Source organism: Colias philodice, chromosome 19 (genome assembly GCF_061535455.1).
Source record: "Colias philodice isolate Cphi_HAF_F1 chromosome 19, ilColPhil1 Martin Lab GWU primary, whole genome shotgun sequence".
In the NCBI taxonomy this organism is placed as follows: Eukaryota; Metazoa; Arthropoda; class Insecta; order Lepidoptera; family Pieridae; genus Colias; species Colias philodice.
The window spans coordinates 3,299,621-3,312,468 of NC_143104.1; the positions used below are offsets into that span (position 1 = coordinate 3,299,621).

General features: G+C 32.8%; 1 protein-coding gene across 1 annotated transcript in view; it reads left to right on the forward strand.

Moving 5' to 3' along the window:
• Nucleotides 1-2,572: 2,572 nt before the first annotated feature.
• The window catches only part of sigmar (Tumor necrosis factor alpha-induced protein 8-like protein sigmar), a 47,867-nt gene continuing 37,591 nt past the window's right edge, over nucleotides 2,573-12,848 (forward strand). Inside the window, exon 1 of the mRNA XM_089707438.1 lies at nucleotides 2,573-2,904. The gene's annotated coding sequence lies outside the window, so the exon portion shown is untranslated. The remainder of the gene's footprint in view (nucleotides 2,905-12,848) is intronic.

A 12,848-nucleotide genomic window follows, 5' to 3' on the forward strand; every position in this document is an offset into this window, starting at 1 on the left:
GGAATTTATGGTGAACTGGAATCGAAACTGAACGAATGAAATGAGCTGTAAATGTTTCTCATTGAACGATGAACGAGAAGCGTTGCTTTGAAGTATGAACGTCGGACGTCAGACATCGACACGTTCTCACTCTCATTCATGATTCAACTCTCATTGCTAGTGTTGCCGAACTATCGATAGTTTGACTATCGATAGTTGACCTTGAAAATAAGTCAGAATATCGATAGCACTATCGATAGTATCGATATTATCGATACTATCGATACTATCGATAGCGTTAATCATGGAATACTATTGATGAACTGCAATAGTATCGATAAAATCGATAGTATTGATTGCCAATAGTTGCTATACTATCGATACTGTCGATAGTATCGATACTATTGCTACTTAATATTGCAACTACAATCGATACTATCGATAGTACTGATACTATCGATAATTTTGAGCTATCGATAGTAGTAAATTGTGCAATAGTATTGTTCACGATTTTTATATTCATTATTTCACACTAACTATGCACAAATGTACGTGGCTTATTGGATTACGAATTAACGAACTAAAAAAAATGGATTGTACAAAGCGCCAATAGATAACTTGAAAAGTATTATAACCCAACATCTAGTTCTCTGTCATCCACTATAATATTATTGATAAAGCAATACTATCGAGAAAAAGGTCACTATCGATGGGACGATATTATCGATAGTATCGACACTATCGATAGTTCGTTCGATATTGAGCTTCGATAGTATCGACACTATCGATAGTATCGATAGTTCGTTCGATATTGAGCTTCGATAGTATCGATACTATCGATGGTATTGCTATGTGTCGATAGTATTTACGCTTATAGGACTATCGATAACGTAATGGCACCGAATTCCGACCACTGATTGATACGGCTAAATGAATCCTTTAAAAGATAAATTAAATACTCTAGAGGTCATAAGAAAAAATGATATTATGAAAGATTACGAACTTATATTTTAAAATATGCACATAATTGTATTTCATAATGGCTTTTTATTACTTAAATTTGGATTTTAACTGTCACGACTGGAAATTAACTGAAAGCACCATTTTCCGACCGACTGAGTACAAATGCGCGTGTTTCCGACCACTGAGTAGCTAGATTCCGACCAGCCAAATATTTTCTACTAAAATCAACTTTATGATAATAGAAATACAATGGAAATTCGTAAAAACCCGTTTCGTCTTTTCACTGCATCACGCGTGGACCGATTTCGATAATTCTTTTTTTATTATATTACTTGAAGTACGAGGATGGTTCTTATGGAGAGATATTTTAAATATGTACCACGGGCGAAGCCGGGGCGGACCGCTAGTTTTAAATAATATTTGAGCATTTATTATAATAACAAAAACTAACTCTATGTTAGACTGTAGTAGTTCACTGGTCATCCACACTAATTTAGAATGTCCCATTGACTACTTTGCCCAATAATTCTAAAATCCATTTCACCAAAAGTATTATTTCAGCTAATGAGAATACTTCAGCCTCTTTTTTATCACTCCTGAAGTAAACGCATGCAATTTCACTCAAGCACAGCGCAAGCAAAAGCAACCCAGTTGGACGGAAACAGGGAAATAAATAGCACCTAGATTCCGACCAAACCTACATTTACGTAATAAAGCCTCTAAACCGAAATTGATATTCATTTTTAATTCATTTCTATTTCATATGTACACTTATAAAGATCTCACAATTTCGTAGTTATGCAATTATGTGTCATAAACGTAAAATATAGGGTTTTTAAACCAGACCGGTCTTTGTAAATGAATAACAAAAAAATCAAAAAAGAGTGTCAGTTAAAACGAATATTACAAATAATCCATTAAAGTTAGTATTGGTCGCATACAGGTGTTGTATATAAGCATAGCGTTTAGAATAAATAACTTAATACGAAACCTCCACAAAACAACATGCATAATAGAAAATTACCTTCTTTTAAAAAGTGCGAAATTCCTTTTACCGACCGATTCGGTCGGATTTCGGAATGTTGTTATTTTGACAAGCTCCTCATTCCGTCCATAATTATTTGTCCAAAAAAACGTATAAAAACACGCTATCTTTGCATTTATATTTTAAAATTAATAATTTAAAACACCAATAAAACGTTTAAAGTAAATTAACCACAAACTTGTCAGAGTATTTAGCGTAAAAATCCAAATGTTTATTTTCACCGTTTTATGTTGTTTTCGCATTCAATCCAATACAAACTACACCCTCGCCTAGCTTTTGTTGGATTGACGAAATGTCGGTTAAAATTTTAAACCCAATTTTTTACAAATGACGTACGATAAGTGATTGGATCGAAAGCCTTCCGTTTCATGAGTGTCGCGCGTATTTTAAACGTTTTATCAAATAAAAATCAAAATGGTCGGATAGAGGAGGCTAGTCGGAAACCGGTGCCGTTACGTTACTATCGATAGTATCGACACTATCGATAGTATCGATAGTGCTATCGATACTATTGCTTTTCCCCAACTATCGATAGTTAATCGATAGACTATCGATAGTGGACTATCGAGCGGCAACACTACTCATTGCTAACGTTCCAGTTGCAGACAGTTTGTTTCTGTTTTCCGAACTGAAGTCACTGACATACGTGGGCGGCATCAAAACATTGCAAACGAATCCATGCGCCCGCCTTATTTTTTAAAAATATATGAAATATTTGAATTAAAATAATATTAAAACGTATATATATCATTATTTACTAAAAGACAGAGTGGTTTTAGTGAGCCGTAAATAATAATTTTCTAAGTGGTGCGAACATTTTCATTTTTCCTGGAAAATGACAGCTTCTACTATGATTGAACTGGAGTCCTGGATTATTTACCAGTGTGTCCTGAATGAGTGTCATGTGTCCAGCTCATGTAAGTAATTAAATTAATAGCTAATTTCAATGTAGTCCAATATTATTCATTTATAGGTAAATGATGGATTTCCCGTTTAATAATTAATTGGAATCGTACAAAAATTGTGTCTTCTTTATTCAAATTTTACACGCAAGGTCATAGACGGGTTTGTTTTCGTAATTCGTATTCAATTAAAATATATGTAGAACATTCTCTAGATTTCTTTACAAATTATACAAATGTTATTAATATTTGATTGAATATCTTATTATACTTATACAATGCAGAATAATGTTTATGTATTTATTTAAATTTTATTCATAATTTAAATGAATAAACGGCTCACTGTTATTTTAAGGCGCAAAATGTTAATTGAGTTGCAATCATCGTACTCGTGTATTCACTGTGTTGCAGTTTAATTAGGTATTCATAATTATGAATTTATGAAAGGCTCCTCTATACATCTCGTGGTTATTAATAGTTATTTAAATTTTATTAAACCAAGTTGTGTGAAATATACGAAAAGATAGAGTTTGTGTGAATATATTTATAGATTAAAATTAAAATGAACGTAGGTACGTACCTAGCAATAATAAACCAACCGACGCTAAAAATTGTCTAAACTTAACTTATATAGTATAAATTAGGACAAAACAAAACTAATTTAACGGTTTTTCGGTTCCCGATTCTTCTGCTTTCAAAGAGAACGTATGCAGTCGAGGGTTAAGGATATTTCTAGGCATAAGTACCTATACAGGGAGTTTGTAATACATAATTATTAATTATATTAAAATAACGTCTATTACAATAAACGTTTGTTTGATAAAATAAAAAAGGTCTATCGTCATAATAAAAGAGTGTTAATTTTTTTTAATAAATACATATTGAAATCCATTCTCATATCTATTCTGTTCCGGCACGGAATAAAAAATAAATTAAAATTAAAATTGTTTTATCTGAAAACACCCAAAGGACCCGTAATGATATTCCGTTAGGTAGGTAGGTACCTACTATCCACTTGTTTTGGCTTCACCCGCGCGGCGCGCACTCCCTGGATATTAGTAGATAGATAGGTACCTACCTAATGTTTAAAATCGGTTGAGAAGTTTTTGAATTAAATCGTGAATAACCAAATCATATATCTCTATAATAGTTGTTGATAAATTGTACTCGTAGGTTATTTCACAATACACGAGAGCAAAGCCGTGGGCTGAAACTTAATTCGTCAAAACCACTTACTATTGCAATACATATCCATCAATAAAGCTGTTGCTCGGAAAGTTTGTAAATATGTACATAGGTACGTCAATTAATTACCACATAACCATTACCAGAATCAGGTAAACGCTCAACAACAATATGTTCAAAGTTTTCCTTCTCCAGGGTCCCAAATCCCAATCGACGAAAAGACGTAACTCAAAGGTCCCTATAAATTGTTTCCATTGATTGATTGATTGATGTTTGTGAGTCTCGTCAAATCAAATATGAAATAGCACGTGACCCTTTATTGCGATGAACGTGGTATATAATGTGAAGTAATAAATGATAAATCAACATAACAACCAATCATTGGTAACTATAGGTATGCTTTACAACTGAATTAAAATCGGTGCACTATTTTTGAGTTGATCGCGTATAGACAGACAGACGTAGAAGATTTGTTTTGTAATGAATTAAGTAATGATCATTATTAAACGAAAATTCTAGAAGCTGTAATTTCGGATACTGAAATATCCCAACAACTATCTTTGTCTTTAATCATTAATGTTCATTGGTACAGTTAACAGTCGACGTACTTCAATAGAAAAGATACAGTATCAAAGACAAATCGTTCATCTATTGTTTATCCTACAAAATTAAACCTCAAAACTCTTTCAGCTAATTTCATTTCAGTTCGACTAGATTTACGGCCACTGATCTCTTTTACGTTAGCGCTGACAGCGGCTTTTGGGTACATTTTCGATTACACATAAGCCTAAAGGTTATTGCAATTTGCACGCCTCATAAGCGAAGCGTTGAGGTGGGTACTACTGTCACTTCGCGCAAAACATCTGATTTTTCAAACTTAAAATGTCTTTATGTATCATACATTGCACTTGTTAGATAATACATACACACACATATTAAGAAAAAACACTATTTTTAACGTTCATGATATTTTTGATGTCATTTTTGTTATTTAAACTATGTAGTTAAAAAACAGTTTAAAAAAGTTCTGTCTTGGACGTCCGTGTGTCTGTATGTGCGGATCTTTTTTCTTGTTACCACGATAGCGACCGAAATACTTTACTAATCGAGTCTTTTTTTTTCTCTTACGCTTGAGTATGCTCAGGAATAGAACCCTTTCATTTTTCAGGGTCTGATTCGATGTGGTTTAATTGTAATTAAATAAACAAAAATAATAATTAATAAATATTTATTAAAAAAAAATTATGAGGCGTGCACTTTTGGATTTTCCAAATTATTTATGTATATTGTTATGTAAACTCGACACGTATCGATTACCTATGGGTCTTTGTTCGGTCCCTTTGAATTACCTTATCGTTCCAGTAGGTTGTGGATACAAAGACTAAATATTCCTAAATTGAGCTATAGCTAGCTGGAGCCCGCCGGCTTCACTCGTATGGTTTTCATGTAGGTTCCCAAATGAAAAAGCTTATGTGCTCTTCCAGTCTATGATCTATCTCTGTACCTACTAATAGACCGGGAGATACTGACACAAAATTTCGAGTCATTTGTAACAGGATGGCGGTTCTACAGGGGTCTTAGTACGCAATGACAAAAAGAAAAATGATGGTGTGAACGCTGGTACCGGTGGGTTAGTCGCGTGGGCGTTAGTCGAACTCGTCGGAAAAATAGCGAAAGTCAAACGATTTGTAACACAAAAATTTTAGAATTTACCGTTAGTCCATAAAAAAGAAGTAGGCGGTAGTGTCATGCCATACTTTTCCGGTATGACTTACAGCCCGCCATACCGACGCGAATGTGTTGATTTAAAAAAAACAATTATTCAACCATTTGTACCAAGCTAACTTTTGCACAGGTAACCATCGTCGTGCAGCCATTTACGAAAATCGCCATGCCATACTTTTCGGACGATTCCAAATGGTCGCCATACCGCCGAAAATCTGCAAATTTTTTTTATTTCGCCTATCTTTTTGTACCAGTATTGCATTTGGCTTTTTGGAGAGTATTTGATAAAATGTGACCATTATTATATTTGCCATACTTCTAGTAGGGGGAAAAAGTGCTGTCATACTTGAAAAATAAATTTATTATTAATTTATATAAGTGAAGATTTCCAACACCTAGATCTTTGAAATTTTGTATTTATATTCGTTGATCCTCAAACTTACAGGAGAAATAAGTGCCATACTGTTACAAATCGTTTGACTTTCGCTATTTTCCGATGAGTTCGACTAACGCCCACGCGACTAAGCCACCGGTACCAGCGTTCACACCATCATTTTTCTTTTTGTCATTGCGTACTAAGAACCCTGTAGAACCGCCATCCTGTTACAAATGACTCGAAATTTTGTGTCAGTATCTCCCGGTCTATAAGTTTCATATAGGTAGATTCGATCAAATGTTTTTTGTGAACGAACTTTTTAACCATCTTCGTAACTTTTCATGTTTATGTTAGGTACTCGTTTTCCTAGTAGGGTTCATAGTTTTGAATTAAATCATTTATGAACCACGCCTTCATGTGTTTTGCTTTAATTCCAGGCGAAATATAATCAATAAAGTTTGTTCAAAACATTTTATTGTTTTCAAAACAGAAAGTGAATAAATTCTTGTAAATTTAATCTAACAACACAATTGTATTGTTTATGATTAATGCTTAGCTCGCGGGTCATTGACTCACAAGATGGTTTCAAATACATATCTATCTTAATAACTTATTTAAAAGAGGGTTCACAGTTACTCTACAAAGTTTATTTTTCATTAAACGTCCAATGTCTAGATCGCTTGAATAGTTAAAAGTTAAATTGGTTCGCCCGTTATCTCGCGAGTTTTATTAACATATCTATTAACCTTATAAAGTAAATTTATAAAGTAAACTAGATTTTCGCCCGCTTCTTCGCCCGCGTTTTCAAAGAAAAACTAGCATAGTTCCCGTTCCCGTGGGATTTCCGGGATAAAACCTATCTTATATGTTAATCCAAGTTACCCTCTATATGTGTGCTAAATTTCATTGTAATCGGTTCAGTAGTATTTGCGTGAAAGAGTAACAAACACACACACACACACATCCTCACAAACTTTCGCATTTATAATATTAGTAGCATGTTCGTTAACTATTAATAGTACTGTTCTATTTCTTATTACATTTCCAATGTACTATTACGGCTTATAACTTGACGCAAAGAGCATGTTATAATATGCTATGCATACGTGGGTAGTGCTAATTACATTTGAGAGACTATAATTAAGACGTATGTTTTACTGGAGAAATGGAACAGCCTAGATTAACATGCATACAGTGACTCATGAAGTTGCAGCGTGTTTGTTTGATTTCGATAGATGTGAAGGTATCTACTATAAATTGTAATGCTATAATAGTTATAGCAATTAAACATGGGGGTGTTACAAGGTCTTTTGTGCGAATATTAAGTAGAATTTTAGACAATGAGTGATAAGGCTTTTTTACACTGAATACTCAAAATACATATTTTTTTTAATTATATTTGTTGATTTTGCAATTTCCTTCCTTTTGGAGCATGTTATAACTTATGGGCCTATGATTTTGTGTCGAGAACTTAATCAAGTACAACTTAAGTAAATACCCGATGCTGATAGTCCTTGTTATAGCACTTGATCTATGTTATATTCATCAATCTCTCTAAATGTCTACAGACGAACTTAACTACTGATTTTTGTCTAAACGATGTTAACATTTCAGCCACAGTCGAGTAATAAAGACAAACCTGAGACCAATTTATTATGCCTTACAGATGGCACAAGATTTATGTTCAACGTCTCTGAACTGTATGTTTGTTCAAAGTTTGGGACTGTTTGAAGTTATCCTTTGATTAAAGGCATTGATACGTTCATTTGAACTGTGTAAAGGATACAGATAGTTCCGTAAATTGCTGTAAATCATTTGTTCACTAGCTGTTTAATCTTTGGTTACTGTTGTTTGTTACGAAGGTTTCGATTTTACGATTGTGATCTCGATATAAAGATTTTTCGTTGCAATTTTAATTAATAAAGATTCTGGATTTCTCTGATAAAGTGAACTTTAATAGTACATAATATAAGCATTTACTGAAAGCTTTTAAAAATAACTTCTTCACTATCAAGTATGTACGAATTTACTGAATGATCGTAAAAAAATGATTTTTTTGTAACTATTAAGTAGGTACTTACTATAGCCTACATCCTTATCTAACAAACGTTTCTACTAAAGTTTAAGGTAAATTCCTCACTTCATTAACACAACCATAACCAACAATAACAGTTTGCGAATGTTATTCATAGTACATTAATTCCATTCAAATTTTCCATCAGTATCTCGATTCTCGAATGCGTTATGCGAATGAATATGGTAGGTCGGGGTCACAGCGACCCCACATTCCGGGACGTTCGAGGGGTCTTAATGAGAAACTATGCAACTATATTTAGCCGGGTTATAGCAAATATTCATAGTACGGCCATTCAGAGTTTTTCATTGAGCGGAGTGAGAATGCGATAAAACATTGTTGGAAAAATGCTTACTCTGGCATGGTTATTGGTATAGGTAGGTAGTTGAGCACGGAGTTAGTCTGTTTTGTATTAATACTTTTATTACTTTTATTAGATAATTGTACGCTCTAAAGCCTAAAAGTATCAGTTCTTTCTAGACAGAATGATAAACTATTTGAGTACATTGCCATATGATGAATTAATTCAGACAATTAACTCAAAATTTTATTACCTACCTACCTACCAACAATAAAAACAAGAATGCAGCTTGAAGCGCTAAACTTCCCGTAAATACAAAATGAAGATTGCCTGTAATGAGTTAAGGATGCTCATTCCTTATAAACCGTTACTTTTAATGTTCTTCGTCACATAACTTCACTTATAATCCTTGCCAGAAATTACTGACCGTTTTTCTGAGAAGAAGGAACTAACTCCACAAGCAGATATTAATAAAAACAAATCAAATAGTAAATCCAGAACGAACGAAGACGAAGAAGGCATCCAGTTATCTAAGAAACGAGTAACATCAAAAACAATAATAACGTATATTATGTATAAGATACGTAATCTTCGGTTAAATAACAATACAACCCCTCATAAGAAACTTAACAAAGAAATGGTCCTTGCACAGGCGCGGGCAGGTGCGCGAACAGCTGGTCTTAACGGACGCGCGTGTTGCCAGCAAGAATTATGGGGTTTTTATTTTAATTGTAAGTCCTGTTGTTAAAGTTGCAAATAGAAGGAAGAATGGGAGAATGAAAAAATGCATTCAAATAGGCATGCAAATATTTTGTAAAATAGATAGATGTTTCATTTGTAAAAAAGACATGAGAAAGCTCATTGGTAAACTAAAAACTATGTTTAATTTTGACTAGAACGTTTGTCGGTCTTTGAAGAAAAACGTAACCGATGTTTATTATAATTATGAGACTTAAATTGAAAAGACAAATGTTATAAAAATGAACTAGGTAGTCCAAAAGGCAAAAATTATGAAATTGTAAGAGAAAAGAATCGTCAAATTCCTCGATAGATTCCTTCCTATCTCATTTTGTAATTGAATAAATCCATGAAATAGGTAAGAATGATTCCGTCTGGAATAGCTGATATCGCGAGGTCATTAAATCTGCATAAAGCATTGCCTCGATCTGGCTTGATTTGAATTAAATGTACTTGTACAATGTTTAGGTATTTGGCGTAGGTACAGTCATATAAGGAAATGTAATACCGTAATACTAAGTTTAATAATAGTCAGTGTTGTTACAATGAGTCATATGGGTTGATAAATATTGAATCCTTCATGGACGGTTTAATATTAATAAGCGCTTTGTTCAAGTATGCATTTGGCACGTATGTTGGGTTGAGTTACTTATTCAATTGTTTTGTCCTGTTTTTAATCATTGCATTTGCTTGCTAATGCTTTTTATACGAATCCTACTAGGATGAGGATAAGATAAAGTTTGTGAGGATGGACGGATGTTTGTTAATCTTTCACGAAAAAACTACTGGACGAATTTGGGTGAAACTATACAGTAAAATAGGTTATTCGTCAGAATGACCCATAAAAATACCATAGTAAAAAGAGAGGAAATACCTGATTTTGTCCGCGAGTACGTGCGCGGGTGAAACCGAGCGGCAGTTAGAACGAAAATAAGGACACAATATGCCGTTTTACTTAAGGACACAATATGTCGTTTAACTTGGTGAAGGTGGAATTACTAGGAGGTATGTAAATAGCCTTTTTCCGATTCTAGTAATATGTAATATGGTCAGTGTCAATGAAGAAGAATGCAAGGTAAGGATCTTGATTCTTGCTTCATTTCTTTCCACACAGTGAACACATTCCGATCTTCATCTATATTTTTGCAGACTGAGTTTGAACCGGTGGTAACTGGTAAATATTTTTAGAGCGTAAAATTACTTTGATGATTCAAAATCGCTTTTGTAAAAAGTCTAGATGAATGAATAAATGTTTGAGTTTTGAGTAGATAAAAATACAGTATTGTTGAAGTTCAATTGTGTACTTTTCTTGTAAATAATGAAACAGGAACTATGTAAATTATAAAGTATAGATTACATATTTTTAGATCTTTTTCCTTTTCACAATGACGATTAATTAAGCTGATGCTAATAATTAAGATCGATTGTTGCTTACAACACCTAGCCCTACTAACATTAATGCGGAATTGTGTCCTTCATTCATATCGCTTTCTTTACGTCATAATGACAACTAAATAGATATTTAATAGACCTTAATTGCATTCACAAAATGTTCTTTATTTCTGAGAATCAAATCATTTCTGAAAATTGCCAGAAAACTACTTAGATTTCTGGTAATAAATAACGTTTGTATTTACTCACAATTCTTTCAGTATTTGACCAGACAGTCTAATTCTTTTTCTTTCAAAAATTAAAGTATTTTAAGGCTCTTATAACTGTATATTTTTCAAAATTGTACATTACTTATGACATACGCGCTTGCGAGACAACGTTTGCTCACAATACCATGACTCGTCTGTATATAAAATCCAGGACAATTTAATCCGAACAATAGCTAGAACATAATGTACATATGTGATAGGTATATATGCGGAAACATGAGTATCGTAATAACATAAAGCACGAAGGACGCTCCGTTCCCCTTCGAAGATTATGAATCATGAATGCTTAGGTAATGGTTTTCTTGAGCTATGTTACTTATGTCGTATTATTTTGTAGACTTAAGAAATTATGTTGTTGTAAAAGGGACTAAAAAGTAAGAAATTTGCGAATCTAGATGTTATAACGGTCGATAGAGATTCACAAAATGTTCTATAATAGATAACAATAATATGTGAATGTTAATGAATAAATTTTTGGGAACCAAAAAGGGTTAGTAGAATATATAATATTATGTGAATTATTCTAAATTAAGTATAAAGTAACTAATTATTTCTATTTCGCCAATTGAAATTCCATTCTGTCTCGAAATTTTATTTCAATTCATTGTTTCTGCTTTATTTTTACAAATTAGATTCTCGGGTAGATGACCACGGTATTTTTTAAATGAAATTTAGATTATACTGAAATCCCAATTTTTTTTGGACGAATAAACTTTTGTATATTGTCTTTGATATTTTCCAATAACCCTTTGTTTATAGTCCTTGAAATATTCGAATAGATCGTTATGTAGCTAGTGATTATTGTTACCTTCAAAATCTTCCATTTGTATATTTCGCGATTTTATAGATGTGTCGTGACCTGAATATTTGGTAAGCTCTTGTCCCTTTGTTGTATAATAATTTATTATCGTTTATAAGACTGAATTGATATGTTCAAACTCCGAATGGTAGGAAAATTTTCCTATATAGCTGTATTTCGAAGTTATTTCCTTTTGTTATCAAAAACTTGACGATGTCCTCATTTTGCTTACATTCATTTGACGATATTAATTCTTGCGTGGTTATAACTATTTTATCCTTGTAAATACTGTTTAAAAGTTTTAAATATATTATTATGTAAGCTGCGCAAATGCACAATCTACTAAAATTTACATCTAGTACGCAAACAAGTGACTATAAATTATTGAATCCCAGTCCCCTGCAGCGCAGATTAAATAATAGGTCGAACCTAGTACCTATAGTATTATCTGTGGTCAGACTAACATCTAGTGCATTATTGTGACAGTACAAAGCTGTCAGATTCATTATATCATGTTATATTGTATTGAAATTCGTTTTAGCCACGCCAATTAATTTAACATTGGAAACCGGTTCATTCGACCGTTATCAGTCTCGAAAATAATATGTAGTGCGGATTATTTCTCTGCTAATGTATATTGGAATGTTTATTGCGTAGCTAGAAATCGAGTTACATTTTTAATTTGTTTAATTGTATTTATTATAGATACCTAAGTTATTTACAGTTTACACATTTAATAAAAAGCTGTAACGTGGTACATTTTAATCATCTCGGTTACCTAGATAAGAAACCTACTCGGCAGCCGCGATACACGCGACATGCGCTACACAGACCAAAAAGTTTGAGACGATGTAATAAAAGTTTCACTTTTAAATAAAATGCTAGAAATATTCCAGAGTCAAGCATAGGCGCTTCTTTTGATATTTAATATGATTTCAAATTATTGTAGCGAACAAAATTTGGGTAATCCTCTTGGGCTTATCTCGATTAAAATAAATGAAATCGCGCCATCTATTTATAAAGTCAAAATTTTCGCAATCATCCAACACAATTCTAGCAACTAATAAAACTTCTATTCTTAATTGTGTATGTCTGTCTAT